Raw genomic sequence first — 11769 nt, forward strand, 5'->3', positions numbered from 1 at the left:
TTGAAAAAGTGAGATGGTAGATAAAACGGCAGTTTGCCATAGTTGATTTTGTAAAGAATAGAAAGGAAACTTCTATCGTTTATGGTGGGAATATCCTAAGGCATAAGGATTTTGGAGTATGATGGTTGAAGCTACAAATGAAAATTTCCAAACTGGAGAAATAATTACCGTAACTCACCAACCTGCATGTTAAATGATGCTGGTGTATGGTATACCCACCAAATACAAGACATACCGTATTGGCCCGAATATAAGCCACATCCAAATATAAGCCACACCTTTAAAATTGGAAGGGGGGGGGAGAAAAAAATACTTGAATATAAGCCGCTCCATTCCTCGCTGCTCCTGGCTGCATACTGGGGGGGAGGGGAGCCACGCTGCGTTGCCTGCGGCCTTTCCCCTTCCTCACTCTCTCCCTTCCTGACCTTTGGGAGAGAAGATGGGGGACTATGCATGGGGCAGGCGCTGCTTTGCTGAGCTCCTGGCACTGTTTGGCCCACGTTCCAGGCTGCATACTGTAAGGTCGCGAATATAAGCTGCACCTTAAATTTTCATGGTCGGAATTTGGGGGGAAAGTGATGCTTATATTCAGGCCAATACGGTAGGTGTGTTGTATACATACCTTCAGGAATGGTGGAAGTGTTAGGGCAGTGCTGCAGAGGTGCCACCTTCCTGAATGATGTGGCAGGATGGCAGGAAGGGACCTCGGCCCCTAGGAGTTAGATCCTATGCATTTAACTATCAAATTACCCATTTTGCATGTTATAATATAACCATCTCTACTGATGGTTGAAATCTATATCTGTCCCTATGCATCTCACCCAACTTTTGTTCAAAGACATATTACCAAATGGTAAACCGTCTTTTAAAAAAATCTGCCACCTGTAGTAAAATCTTAGGTTTCATTTCAGTTGTTTGTAACTGGAAAATGCCCTATACCCTTACTGCTACCACTGTAGCAAATGGAGGTTATTGTGATAGGTAACTAACAATGCAATCCTAGGCAATTTTACTCAGAAGGCTATTTAAACGAATTCATGGATAAGCCAAATATGATCCCGATTATTAGCAGCTAGAATGTTTGCTGCTGCCAAACGGAAGACAGATAATAAATTATCTTCAATGATGGAGTGGCTATATAAAATGTGGAGTGTAGCCAAAATTGTTTATAAAAGAGATAATTTTTTATATGACATAGAGTCCTTTCATACAATATTGGTTGGTATACCATAAATCAATGAAGCTAGAGTTATTTTTACCATATAGATGGCATGATTTTTTAAAAATTATTTTGTATGCTACTATGTTTTGTAGGTCTTTGTATTATTACTTTTTTTTATTGTATGAGGGCATCACTCACGTTTAGGAGATTTTGTTTGTATTTTATTAAATATTAATAGATTTTCATTTAATTTTTATTGTTGTTAATTAAAGTATGGGGAGACTGTGTGCCCCGATTTAGGCCTCTTGTCAAGCAAAGCTGCAATTCTAACTCCACTTACCTGGGAGTAAGCCCCATTGGATTCAATTGCACTTACTTCAGAGTAGTCATGGTTAGGATTGCAGTCTAATACTCCAGTTTACTGAGGGCCCTCTATAAACTAGTGACTTGAAACACTTGGAAGTTGTTTCGCCCTGTTGTGTTTCAAGTTGCGTTATTATGTTGCGGTGCAAATCAGTTGATCAGATCAAACTGAAGGAGGCTTGTCAGTCTGGTCCTGTTGGATTCAAGAAACCAAGATTCAGAGTATTCCATTATCACACTACACCTGCATTTAACAGAGAATCTTGCTGGCAACTGAACTGATCCATCAATCGCAGGCACAGTTTGTGATGCCACAAGCCACTTGCTGCTCAACTCATATGAGGAAGCACCGGTGCACAAAGTCAAGGTTTTGGTTTGCTATCAAGGATCCACATTTCTCATCCATGTGCATAGATTCCTCAGTCTACTTTGTGTTGCTTTGCATTCCCCATGAACATCCTATTGGTGGGTGGGATTTCAAATCCATTTGATGTTTGGGCAATTGGACAAAGCAATTCTTAATGCCAATTCTGCAGGCTGCTTGCTGTTCCCTTTGTTCTGCCCACGTGACCCGTAATGTGAGCCTTCCCCAATTGAGTGCCCTCCAAGCTTTTTGGACTGCTTGAGGTTGATGGGAGTTGGAGTCCAACAACACCTGGAGGGCTCCACGTTGCTTACTCTGGCAGCTCTCCAGAGTTTCATGTAGATGTTTTTCCCATTTCTCCCTGGAGATTGCAGGGATTGAACCGGGGACCTTTTGAATGCAAGGGATGTGCTTTGCTCCTGAGTCAAGGCCGGCCCTATCATTAGACCAACTTGGCAACTGCCTCGGGTGCAGACTTCAGAGTGGCACATCACTGACCTTGGGGGGGGGGCAGAGTTTTATATAGTTTTTGTTATAGCTTATTGTCAGGGGGAGGAGTCGGAAGGAAATGTCAGCGGCGACAGTAGTCCGAGGTCTCTGAGTCTCTCCAGTGACTCGGAGGATTCACAGAAAGGGGCCCCCATGGTCAGGGCAAGGGGAGTGCCCAGGGGGACACCTCGGGAAGAAGGGGCCAGAGGGGACTCAGAGAGTAGCAGCTGGAAATCCGGACCAGCGTCCCCCCCAGAGTGCAGTAGGGGGGAGGAGTCCAAGGCATCGGGATCAGGGAGCGCGCAGGCAGAGGGAGAACGTGAGGCAGGACTGACCACACCCTCGTCAGGGAGCGAGGAAACGGTCATCCGGAAAGTAAAACGCGCGCGCGCGCCAAGTTCAAATGTACAGGAGGGCGGCAAGGTGGGCAGCCCGGGTAGGGAGCCAGGTCCTAAAGCCCGCCGAAGAGAGGGGGAGGAGTCAGAGGGGTCAAGCTCTGCGTCGGAAGAGTCCAGGAGGAATGAGACCCCGGGGGGTAGTAAGACCCAGAGGAAGAGAGAGAGAAGGAAGAGGTGGAGTAAGATTAGAGTCTTAAACTGGTGCACAGGGGGTGGAGATCCAGACAGAGCTTCGCCGGTCTAAAGTCCAGACGTAGGGCTGGGACGCTGAGACTTGTAAATGGAGACTATTCTTCAATAAAGACTTTGATACTGTACGATCGGCTAGCGTTGGTCCTTGGTGAGCTGGGACCCGGAGCCAGCTCTGACACTTATAAATTTCTGGCAGATGGATGCCAACGGCCTTGTATGTCTGATATTTTACTTTTATATTTTGAAGAATTTTATCATGTTTGAAGGAATTCACACAATAGAATTGCTAGCAATTTTTGCAGGGGCGTGCAAGAAGTTGGCCTTGCGTAGGGAGCAAAATAACCTGGCAGAGCCCAGGCTCGAATTGCAAGGTGTCTTCCCACTCATAAAAATAAGTAACATTTAAAAACCAAAGATAGCACACACACAGGCAATATGTCTTCCTGCTGCAGGGTATTTTAATCAGCATTGCCTTTCCGCTGGTGCAAACATTCAGATTGCTTGTAGTTAAACCCAGGAAAATCAGTCCTCTGTCAGGCCAGATCTCAGTTCCCCCTCTTTAATAAAAACCAGTGGAAAACAAAAGCAGCAGAAACCTGAGCGCCTTGCAGCCTGGTTTTTTTTTACCCTTTCTCCTCCGCCCTCTTTTGCCTCCCCAGCTGTTTTAATGGCTAGGGAACAGGAGAGAGGGAAACTTTCCAAACATTGCAGGAGGAGGACACCTTGAATTGCTTCTTTTTTGGGGGGGGGGGTTATTAGATGCATTTTCCTCTGCGTCCTCGTGCTTTCAAAAGACATCTCTCGTTCACAACCATCCTTTCTTCCAGTGTTTGTTTTTAACCCTAAAGGAGGAACTCCAGAGGCCCAGAGGATGCAGCCTGTACTTTGATTTCCTTAATACCTGTGCCTGCCTGCCTGCCTGCCTGCCTGTTGATGACCTCCCCCTCTGGAGGTGGTTCCCTTTGCCCAACGACATTGGTCAATTACACCCTGAGAAACATCCAGGCAAACAACTTGAGGGACCCTTCCTGGGTTTCTTTCAGGCGGGCTGGCTTGTTTTACTGCGCTGCCCCCTCCCCCGCTTTACAGTTTTCTGCTATTCTTTCCTAATGCCAGTGATTCGAGAAATGACCTTTAACCTGCGCAGTTTGCAGACTCCTAAAAGGGGATCATTGAAATGCCACAGTAAACCAAAGGCAATAAAATATTTACTAGGCATAAAACCCAGTTGCTCTTCCTTTAAAAGAAAGAAAGAAACAAAGAAAGGAAGACTACCCTGTCTCTCTCCTTTTTTTTTTTGGAACCGGGCGTCTGCAGAGAGCTGTAATTTATCCATTCTTGATCATGATTTCTGCTGAATGAATCAAAGTCCAGGTTAATATGGGGCCTGATTTATTTACCATGTAACGCGTACCGAGGGGAATCTTTCCATCCAGTAATAGAAGATTCATAGAGACAGGGCGAGTCTCTGCAAATGTTTCTTCTCCCCCAGAATTACACGCTGGGATTCAATATTTCTCAAACGCAAGTGTCTGCATGTGCCAGGCACACCATTCATTGCAAGGTGTGTGTGTGTGTTGTGTTTCAGATCAAAGCTTCTGATTCTTCAGGAACCATTCACATCTGCTTATTTTTATTTATTTACTTACTTGTGGCATTTATAGCCCATCTTTTTTTTGCCAAGCAGCTCAAGGTGGCATATATGGTTCTCGCCCTCCTCATTTAATCCCCACAACAACCTTGTGAGGTAGGTTAAAATGAGACACAGTGACTGGCCCAAGGTTACCCAGTGCGTTTCATGGCCAAGCAGGGATTTCAACCTTGGTCCTATTCTAACACTCCAGCTGCAATTGTTTGTAGAATGTTTTTCTGAATGGTGCCCACCCAGACTGGTAGGGTGAATACAGGCAAGGAGGACAACAGTAGGTAGCAGCAGAGTCAATAAAAGAGGGCAGCCTACTACTGTATTTTTCTGTGTGTAAGACTAATTTTTTGCTACATTTTTAAAGGCAAAAATGGGGGGTCAACTTATACATGGAAAGAGAATGCAGAGGCGGTCAGGCAAGCGGTGATGGTGAGTGATTTGCTGTGGTGGTGAGTAGTCAGGGGGACAATCTGATTCAGCGGTGAGCGGGCAGGTGGGCGATTTGGTGCTGCGGTGAGTGGCCGGGGGGATGATTTGCTGTGGCGTCGGGCAGGCAATTTGCCGCAGCTGCGAGTGGACGGGTGGACGGCAACCTCCCCCAAGAGAGCTCAACAACTCAAGAAATACTGAATTCTTAATTCTGGGGTTGTCTTATACATGCAAAATATGGTAATTATAGTTTTGTCCCCATCCACTTCTCTGTGGAGTTCTACAAGGCAACACTGAGACTAATGAGGAGGAGGATAGCAAGGAGGCAGGCAGCTGGGGGCTCTCTGAGGGCAGGTTGAGGCTGGTGGGACAATGCCCTATTTGCCCTGAGCAGCCACTGGTTCAGATATGGGACTGCTTCCATCTGTACCCATGGAAAACAGAAGATGACATGAAGCCCTCAGTGGATGCCTCAATCTTGCTTTGGCTCTGTGTGTTTTACATCAGATCTATATGTATTTACATCAGGTTGGCAACACTGTCAGCACCCTTTTTTCTCAAACCGGCGCCCTTCAGATGTTTTGGGCCACAACTCCATGGCCATGCTGTCTGGGGCCGATGGGAACTCAAGTCCAATATCTGGATAGGAAAAGGCTGACTGGCAGTTTCCCAGGGTCTCAGGTAGAGGCCTTTCCCATCTACCTTTTAACAGGAGGTGCCAAGGAGTGAACCTGGACTCTTCTGCCTGCGGAAGAGGTGGCCTACTCATGAGCAAGTGGCAAATTTCTGCTGAGCCAAATGGCTTTAGATTAAATCAAGTTCCACATTCATTCATTTTCATGGCAGAAGTAAGTGAGCACTTTTCGCTCTCCCACTGAATTTGGTGGGACTTGGGTAGTTCATTCATGAATGAGCCACTGGATCATGCACTAGCGGTTCGCGTACACATGGCCATCGCTACTTGATTTCTCATCTCTGGGTGATGGGTGGCTGGATTTGTGTGACCTGCCTCCACCTGACACTCCTCCTTGTGTTTTCTGCTGACGGGAAGGTGATACATTCTGTGTGTGGCGTTTGATCCTTGAGGACTCACACGAGGGTAATCCCTCGTGTGTGTGTGAACCAGGCCTCAGAAACACGCTCCCATAAATCCAAGGTAACTCAGTTGGTAGAGTATGACACTTAATCTCAGGGTCTTGGGCACCAGCCCACGTTGGGCATCAAGATTCCTGCGATGCAGTGGGTTGGAGTGGACTGCATGAACCTTGTGGTTCCTTCCAACTCTACTATTCTATGATTCTATGAAGACTGAGAAGAGGAGAAACTCAGAGAAACCAACATTGACAGGGCTATGATTTAGAAGGAGGCCACTGGCACCTCTGGCAAAGGGTCCATTCTTTCATGGGTGTAGTCAGGATTGGGGGGCGGCGGGGTTTTTTTTAGGAAATCAAAGTTGTTGAGCTTTTCTTGGGAAATCACTGGTAAAAACACCATTGCTGGGGGGGGGGGTCAGGTTTCTGCTGGGGGGGGGGAACAGAACCTCAGATAACTGAATACTTTCAATGCTTTTCAGTAATATTGGTGGATCTGGGGGGACTGCCCCCCTACAGTGGTGAAGCTGCGTGTTCCGCTACTGGGGGAGGGGAGCAGGCGGGGGCATGACACGCATCCCGGGGAAGTGGTATGCGTTTTGGGGACGTGACACACCACCTGTTGGGGCATGGCGCCCGCCGCGCGTGGGGGGGTGCGCAGTGCGTGTCGGGGGGCCACCGCGATGGCACCCTACTGGAATAGTGGTGCTGGGGGCAGTCCACTCCCGCCGCACTCCCCTTAATCTGCCAGTGCCCCCCTGCTCTCCCTTGGCTAGGTCCATGCGCTCTTCACTTGCGCGTTATTTTCTTCTTCCCACGTACCCATTGGGCTGGTGCCGGCTGGCCAGCTTCCCTCTCTCGGTTGTCTCCCCACCCCACCCCCGAGATCTCGCAGATCCACCTCCAAAGCGCAGGGAGAGTTTCTAAACCACATACCCCAGCAACCACGAGGAGCCATAAAAGGCCCCGAGAGCGAGCCGCTCTGGTGGTGCGGAGATAAGAGTCAAGGCGGGGAAGAGCTTCATTGCGTCGGGAGCCTCGTCCGGAGAGGAGCAGGCTCCCGGCAGGCTGGCTGCGTCGGATCCTGCACTTGCGAGGGGGCGCAAGCAGACGAGGAAGCTGTGGGGCTTCGTCGCAGGCAGGCCCTTCTCCGGCAGCTTCGGTCGCCTGATCAGCATCTCCTTATGCAGCCTGTTCCTTTAAATATCGTCTTGACTGAGTTTCCAGGAATGCATTGCAGGCTCGCTAGACGGGGCAGAGGGTCTATTTTGCAGGCACATGCTGCCCGCTTCAATCCCCAGCATCTTCCAGTTGGGCTGGGTGTGGGGAACTCTGATGGAGAGTCATATATAAATTTAATTAATAAACAACAACAACAACAACTCTGATCAGAAGCCTTGCTACAACTTAAGAAAAGTAGTCATATGCAATAAAGAAAACACTAAAACTACACAACCAAACTGAACAATTTCCACTTAAATCACAAGTTCTAAAATAAAGATAAAAAGCCAACAACAACAGCAACACCCCTAAACAACGCCCCAGCCCCTTTTCACCTTTGTTGCCCTGGCTAGTTAGTTACTTTCTGCACACATTCACACAACCCTCTCTATCCTCTATCCAGGGAAGCAAGAGGCATGATAGGACACATTCCAGTTAGGCAAAAACATTCAAGGAGGGTGCGAAGCAAGGCTGGCTAAGGGGCGGTGGTCTGAGGAAGAGGGTGTGGCCTGGAAGAGTCCCAAGGGCCAAACAGAGAGGCTTGGAGGGCCTGATGTTTCCAATTCCTGCCTTCAACTTCTTTCTTGCCGCCAGGTCTTAGCTAACCCCACTTGTTACAGTCAGGTGTCAGTCCCAGAAAACAATGTTTTGGGTGATGAACAGAGTGTGTGTTTCCCACTACAAGGGAACAGAGCCTCCCAAGGTAACCTGAAGTAGAGCTTACTCTTCATGCCTCCCACCATTAAGGCAATCTGGTCCACATTGAAGAGACAGCAGCTGATCCTCTGGAGCACATTTCCCAGAATTGTCCCATTGTATATCTTATCTCCCAGGGGCACAAATATCCTAAACATGTTTGCTTGGAAGTAAGCCCTGCTGATACGAATGGCCCCCGCGGACAGGGAAATGTGGTTTTGCAGGATTGTGCCTTTGTTCTGCATATATAGTTGCTGGAGGCTGAAAGCCAAGAGGGCCACAGGTAAGTCTCAGTAAATCAACAGTTCCATAAGGTGAATCAATATTTTTAAATCTCCTTATCGAAGGTTGGGCTGGGCAAGGTGAGGTTGAGGTCGAGAAAGTGTAGTGTGCCTAAGTAAGTTTGTGGGTGGATGAGACAAAATTTAGCCACGTTCCTATCCACACTTCCCTGCGAGTTGGACTAATTGAAAGCAGGGCTTGCTTCTGAGTACTGTTCATCCAGGTACTTTGCAAAATATAAACATACAAGAGCCTTGCTGGATCAGGCCAAAGGCCCATCTAGCCCAACATCCTGTTCTCACAGTGGCCAACCAGATGTCTACAGGAAGTCCACAAGCAGGGAAAGAGTGCAACAGTGCTCTCCCCACTTATGATTCTCAGTATTTCGTGTTTAGAGGCATAAAATAAATCCATGATGGCTAGTAGCCATTGATAACTGTTTCCTCCATTGATTTATCACAGAGCTCAAACTCAGTGCTACCATTACTCTCTGTAAATGTGTTTACAAGATACGGGCCTCAATCTCCTTGGCTTTAGTGGAAATGAACTACAGTGGTACCTCGGGATACATACGCTTCAGGTTACAGACTCTTGTTAACCCAGAAATAGTGCTTCAGGTTAAGCACTTTGCTTCAGGATGAGAACAGAAATCGTGCTCCGGCGGCACAGCAGCAGCAGGAGGCCCCATTAGCTAAAGTGGTGCTTCAGGTTAAGAACAGTTTCAGGTCAAGTACGGACCTCCGGAACGAATTAAGTACTTAACCTGAGGTACCACTGTATTGTGGAACAACTGAAGATGAGCAAAGGGCTTAAATAACTGAAGAATCTTGTTGGTGTCCTTGCCCACCCCACTTTTTGGGGGTAAATTGAGACAGGGGATGAGGGGATGGGATGTTTATGAAGCTTCATGATGATGTCAAGAAGCTTCAATGAAGAATTGAGCTGGAACTGGAAGCATCGCAGGTAATCTGCAAAACCAGATCAAACCACCTAAGGCTGCAGTCCTCAAGGCACTTTCTGGGGAACAAGCCTCCATCACTTCCAAGTATATAGAGCTGTAGTTTGACGCACCGCCTATTCCTACCCGAGTCATAACTGAGAGCAGGCTAGGGTGGGGAGAGGTTGGATTGGATCACCTCAGGCAAACAGGGAGAAGGGCTCTTGTGCGGACTGCAGAGACGGCTACCCTTCCCACCACTGTCCATTTGGTCTCCCTTTGCCAGAGATCCTCTCCCAGGGCGCGCGGGAAGGGGAGGCGAAGGCGCGCTCCAGGCCTCCTGCTCCTCTTTGCTCTTGGATGGCTGAGCCAGGGCCGGAGATGTGGGTGGGGGAGAGAGGGAGGGGAGCGGGGGGGAGAGGCAGCCGCCAGCCCGAGCGACGGCTTTGGCGGAGCCCTACAAAGGCCAAGAAGGACAAAAGCTCCAGCAAGCCTTTCATTCAGATCCTGCCTGATTTAACCGACCGTGGCTTGTCAACAACCTGCCAAATTGACAACGGAAACACACACCGCCGAAGGAGGAAACCGACCTGCCAGGGCTTAGTCATCCTTCAAGGGGGCTGGGCTGGGCTGGGGGGGGGGGGGAGTGTCATCCCACCACTACACGTGTAATCGCTGTGTGTGTTTGTATACGTGTTCACCGACGGCGCCGACCTGCAACCCAATCTTAATCCGGTTTAGTAGGAAGTAAGATCGAGTAAGATTGGCTCGCAAACCATAGAGGGGGCTTAGCCTAAGAGGGCGGGGCGAGAGGTGTGCAGCTCAGGATCCTAAGGACTTCTGCTCAGAAATAAATCCCATTGGATCTCAGTGAGACTTCTACGATCATAAAGCTTCTTGGTTAACCTGCTTAGGGTTGCAACCTAGTATGCGTGCTTAGAATTGCAGCCTTTAAAAAGGTCGTCGTCGCCATCAACATATAATCTATCATCTATCGTTGTATCTGATTATATATCGTATATTTCTGCGAGGTAGATGTGTGTAAGTGATTTGTGTGAGAAATAAAGTTATTCAAAACGTCGTAATTTATACAGTAATGTGTTTGGACTGTAATACTATCTTTACTGAATTTCAACCACGGATTGCATATGCTGTAATACTCCTTACCTCAAGTATCGATCCTATGAATCGTTTTGCTTGGTTTGTTTTTTTAACTTGCAGATGCACCTGGCGAATACCATGTATACTCAGATGGCGAGACTAAGACTTTGTCTAGCCAATGAAATGGGGGCTATCTCTGTCGTCTACAGGGCCCCTATCCGGCAGAGACTTAGGCACGCTTCAGCCCACTGAAATTGTCAGTGTGGTTGACGTTGCATTGGACAGCGATATAGAATTAACCACGTTGATAACAGAAGCTTTACGATTATTATGATTTCGATGGGACATACTACTGTGTAAACGTACTTAAGATTGAGGTGAATAGCTTATATGATGATCCTTATCGGCTGATCACCATTAATAGGGGCTTGAAGGACTGGAAATTGCCCCCACCATATTCAAGTAGAAAATTCTTCTGACGTGGGGGGGGGGAGAGCTTTTCTGCGGGCAAAGAGAGTTTCTGGTGCCATTTCTTTAAATTGCCCCTTTGACGGACATGTTCAAGATCGCTTCCTGCAGGTTACTCTTCGCCCCTCACACTTTTTTTTTTAAATAAATAATAGTTACGTTGTACGGGTTTAGATGCCTTTCAGCAGAGATCAGATAAATACCATTTGCTGGCAGCAGCAACAAGAGCGGTGCAGCGCCCCCAGGTATTGATCCTGTGTTCCCTAGGGGCCTCTGCTTCGCCACTGCAGGGAACAGGTTGCAGGAAATTGGAATAGATGGGCCTTTGGTCTGATCTGTGTTACCTGCTAGCAGCGCTCCTGTTCCGCTCATGGCAAAGTAGGGCTTTATACATGGACGTGGGTGACGTAGGGGCTCCGATCTGCACCAGTCTCCTTCCAAGGCAGTCACGTGAAACTTCTTCGCCTGCCCCTCGGATTTGGTGCAGGTCAAAGTTTTGTGAGTACTGTACTACCTTGTTCTTGAAGCCACCTTGGTCATCATAGCTGTTCCTTGGGGAGGAGAGAGCACTTCACTCATGGTCAGAGGCACCACTCCTCCTTTTATTATTCCTTGATTTAGACGCGTCAAAGAAGCGATTCAGTTAACCTTGTTGCAAACTCCAACAGGGAAATCCGGCAGGGAAAGACGGGACTCCACAGCGCCATCTGGTGTCACAGTGCTATATCGCATATACAACGCATATAAAACGATTTTTCTTTACCAATCCAGCTGAGGACTTGCTGAGCTTCGCTGCGCAGTTGGCTAAACTTTAGAGCTGAGCCGACCAATTAAAACAAAACAAAAAACCCTCATAGCAAAGCCGTAGACCGGCCATCCTCAGCCTGGTGCTCCGGCCAGATGTTGTTGAACTATAGTTTCCATCATCCCT

The sequence above is a fragment of the Podarcis tiliguerta genome, assembly GCF_965153285.1.
Source record: "Podarcis tiliguerta genome assembly, chromosome: 2".
In the NCBI taxonomy this organism is placed as follows: Eukaryota; Metazoa; Chordata; class Lepidosauria; order Squamata; family Lacertidae; genus Podarcis; species Podarcis tiliguerta.